The sequence below is a fragment of the Enhydra lutris genome, unplaced genomic scaffold (assembly GCF_002288905.1).
Source record: "Enhydra lutris kenyoni isolate GAN:26980312 unplaced genomic scaffold, ASM228890v2 scaffoldscaffold23, whole genome shotgun sequence".
Lineage (NCBI taxonomy): Eukaryota > Metazoa > Chordata > Mammalia > Carnivora > Mustelidae > Enhydra > Enhydra lutris.
Window position 1 is genome coordinate 19,536,804 of NW_019154107.1, and position 4,592 is coordinate 19,541,395.

Below are 4,592 nucleotides of genomic sequence, written 5' to 3' on the forward strand. Positions count from 1 at the left end.
AGTCATGAAGCAACCAGCCAATGGGCCAAATTCCATATGCTAAGTATGGTCAAACATAACAATAGTAAGAGCCTAGATATTTGGTGACATGGGTAAGCCACCAACCAACTTGATACTGCTCTACCTTAAGTAGTTCATGTTACTGTAGTTTTTTATTGTTGTTGTTGCTTCTGTCATTGCTGGTATTGCTGTTACTTGCTGCCCAAAGCATTCCTCATTGATCAATCTGGAAGGAGATCCTTACGTCATTAATATTTCAGCCTTAATAATCTTAATTTGTCAGACCTTGCAAGGGCTGGGCAAGATTGGTACATTCTGATTGCAGTTAGGGGGTAGATTAGGAAGGAGGCAAAATAAAAAAATGATCATCATGTTGAAGGAGGGTTGTTGGGCACTAGGGAAGAAACAGTGCCTTAAGAACAAAGAGAAGAAAAAAACTAAGAGGGAACGCCTAGTACACATTTTGCCCTTATAATTGAGCCTGGAGGGATCTTGAGTTCAGCATTAAAAAGGGATGACTTCACTCATGTGGAATTTAAGGAATAAAACAAATGAACAAAGAATACCAAAGAGATAAATAAACAAACCCCAGACTCTTTTTTTAAAAAGATTTTATTTATTTATTTGACAGAGATCACAAGTAGGCAGAGGCAGGCAGAGAGAGGAGGAAGCAGGCTCCCCACTGAGCAGAGAGCCCAATGTGGGGCTCCATCCCAGGACCCTGGGATCATGACATGAACAGAAGGCAGAGGTTTTAACCCACTGAGCCACCCAGGTGCCCCCAGACTCCTAAATACAGAGAGAGAACTGGTGGTTGCCAGAGGGGAGGGGGCGGGGGATGGGTGTAAAGTAGGTAAAGGGAATTAGGAGTATACTTTTTTTTTAATGGATCAGTTATTTAATTAGGTTCTTTGTAAGAAATTTAGACCACCAGTTTGTGAGGATAAACTCCATTTGGGAGAGGAAACACAGAGCACAGCAGCCCTGGAGCTGAGGGAGAGCTTTTATTTTGGGCAAGATTTGCTAGACTGCAGATTTGGGATCAACCTTGCCCTGCTCTGTAATCTCTTTTTTCTCTTTCCCTGTGAGGAAGATCTCACTTTCCCGGTGTCTGGGTTTCTGCATCTTCTTGAAGTGAGAAGGGTCAGTGAGAAGTTTGTGGATCTTCACAGCCCCGATACAACTTTGGTGGAGGTGGCAATGACAGATTTGTGTTGTGTTCCGCACGGAGGAGCTCGGCTGCAGCCAGAGGTCCGATCGCAAGCCGCACGCCCCTGCTCAGGGGCTTCTGGAAAACTACCCGTTTGCCTCTGTGGCGCCCAGTCAGGATGATCACACTGGCCCCAGGAGTGATGCCATTTCCAGTTTTCCCACGTGCTAACGGGGCGGTCTTTTTGCCGGCGATCAACAGCTTTCCAGACACAACTTGAGTAGGATCAAACCTTGGCATTTTGTGAAGTTTAACCACTCAGGTTCCACCATTCTTGTCACAGGTTTTGTGACAGCAGCGAACACTGGATTATTCCTGGATTTAGCTCCTGAATACTTTGTCTTGTACATGGCCTTTCTAGAATTCATAGCTGATGGGGAAAACCTGCCAATTCCTCTAACTGGGACAGGGTTGGGCTGCAAGTAGGGCCTGCTACTTCTTGGCATTTTAGCCTTGGAGTTACCCTTCTTAACCTTGCCACCAGCATCAGTCTTCTTGGCTTCAGGTTTCTTCTCCTTAGCATCTGAATTCTCAACTTTCTCACTGGCCACCTTGCAAGATGGGAAAGGGCAAGAGTACACTTCTCTTGGTGAGCACTGAGAAATGTATAGAATTGTTGAATCATTCTGTTGTACACCTGAAACTAACATCACACTGTATGTTAGTTATACTTGAAAAAAAATGGAAAGAAAACAAAAATGTAGTATTTGGTTTATCATTTATTCTTTGCTGTTTAATATCCTAATTACATGTGAACTGTGGTAGATTTTTAATTCTACCCTGGATCCATCCTGTTGTATAGATGGTACATTGAATGATTAGAGCATGGAAATCAATTTTATGACTGGTCTTATGTATAGATCATGAGAAAAGAATATCTGTTGTAAAAAAAAAAAGTAAAAATATGAGCTGTGATTTTTTTATTACTATTTTAGACTATTGATTATTAATGATCCCAACTTTTTTTGAGTTTTTACGAAGTCTTCACTCAATGCCTATTTTGAATCTTCAAGGAATGCCATTTTAATGAGGTTGGAACTTCAAAAAAATATTAGAACACTTCTCTAAGTAGATTGAGTTACATATATCTTTCTCTTGCTTTTCCCCTTCTCTCTAGTTAAAGAAATATCAGTTATGGTTTTGGTCATCCTCTTGCTCTTAGATAAGTTATATGCTGGTGTGACTTTCTGTTAACACCTGTTCTACTCTATTTCTTATTTAGAGAAAACTTGGCAAATGTAAATTTAAAAGATATCACTGTATTCTGTTTATGTATTTTAGGGAATAATTATTTGCTCAAAATATCTTTAGAGGAGTTCTTTTAGGTAGAAAGATTTTTGAATATCATTTGATAACATGTTTGAATTAAAACGTTTCAGAAAATGATATAAAGCAGAGTAGATCTTCATCTACTTTTACCCTTCTGAAGGTTTGGTATATGCTTTCAGTTGTCAGAATTTATATTTAGAATTCTCTTTACAACCAGGAGATACATAATGCTTTCCAGTAAGATATTCAGACCAGGGGAGCCTAGGTGGCTCAGTCGTTAAGCGTCTGCCTTCAGTTAAGGTCACGATCCCAGGGTCCTGGGATTGAGTCTCGCATTGGGCTCCCTGCCCAGCGGGAAGCCTGCTTCTCCCTCTCCCACTCCCCCTGCTTGTGTTCCCTCTTTTGCTCTCTCTCTGTCAAATGAATAAATAAAATCTGAAAAAAAAAAAAAAAGAAATTGAGACCAGCATGTTGCTATTTTGGTGGCTCCAGTAGTGATCGAAATTACCTTTAATGTGTGATGTGTATTCAGTTGGTTTACATAAGCTATCCTTTATGCCAGAATATTTTTATTACAGAGGTTAATAATTTAGCATGTACTTTTGACTAAATAAGTACTTTTTCTAAAAAGGTACCAAGTAAGTACCTTTTTATGGTAAGATAGTTGTAAAAATATTTGGAAACTTAACCTTGGTTTTGTGTGGTAATTTTCAGGTCTATTGAAGTTTTTGAATTGTTTGATCAGTGGTATACATGATGGATATTATGTATCCAACATGTAATACTAGTTTTACTTTTATAAGAATTACCAAAGCTGAATAGAGCTTGGGAAAGAGCCTGAGTAGAACAATAACCATGGAAGAAATTGGAGTAGGTAGAAATTGACCTGATTTGGGAGGGTAGAAAGGTTTTCAAAGGAAAAAAAAAACCAAATTATGAATCCATAAAGTAAAAAAAAAAAAAAACAACCCCAACCTGTGAGTAACCATAATTTTAGAAGTTTGGTACATGGGTATATACCAAAGAAAAATAGAATCTAAGAGACCCAGTTCTCTTCTTACCAAAATACTGTTTAGATGTGAAAATAAATGCACACTCCCAGCCTTGGAGCTTTTGCAAATAAAGAGAAAGAGAGATTTTAAAGCTCTTTAGGTAGTAGGATTTATAGATATGTTAGTCAAGGTTCTCTAGAGAGAAAGAACAAATAGGAGACATAGACATACATATTTTATATATATGTATATGTCTATATGTGTACATATGGAAATGTATGTATGTACATATATACAAAATATACATTTTACTATCTACATATGTGCATATGATTTATTGCAAGGAAGTGCCTCACGTGACTGTGGAGGCTGAGAAGTCCAGACCCTGAAGAGTCAGCGGTACCCTGAAGTTCCATTCTCAGTCCAAAGGCCTGAGAACCAGAACAGCAGACGGTGTAGTTTCCAGGTCATGTCCAAAGGCAGAAGAACCCTTATGTTCTAGCTTGAAGACTGTCAGGCAGAGAGAGAATTCTTTCTTACCCAGTCTTTTATTCTGTTCAGGTCTTCAAGGGATCGGATGTGGCCCAGTCACATCTGGAAGGACTATCTGCTTTATTTAGCCTACCAATTCAAATGCTAATCTCCTTCAGAAACCCTGTCACACATTCACACAGAATAATGTTTAACCACGTATCTAGACACCCTGCCACCAGCAGTCAAGTTAACACTTAAAATTAACTACTACACAGGACTTAGTAATTGACTGGTAAAGGAAAGTGTAAAATCTAAGTGGGATCCCAAGTTTCTGAATGGGGCAATGAGGTTAATCGTATTATTATCTTGCCTTCATATCTCCGATATCAAATCTACTTAAAGAGCCTACGCAAATACATGGATTTGTTTCAGTGGTAATTTTTAATCCTATGTATTAATAGCAAGAAAAAATTACATAATTTGAGGTTAAGAGGTGAGAGTATTAGAGGAGTGTTTTAATAAACAAGTTTTATGTATTTTATATAAATATGTTTTATGTATTTTACCACACTATTCACTCATTCCTTCATTTACTCGTTAAATATTTGTTGAGCACCTTTCATGTGTCAAGTTGTGCCCTAGAGTAA

The 4,592-nt window shown here is 38.4% G+C and overlaps 1 pseudogene; it reads right to left on the minus strand.

Annotated features, from left to right (window-relative positions):
• Nucleotides 1–922: 922 nt before the first annotated feature.
• LOC111150391 lies at nt 923–4,321 on the minus strand (annotated as a pseudogene).
• Between the last annotated feature and the right edge of the window lie 271 nt (nt 4,322–4,592).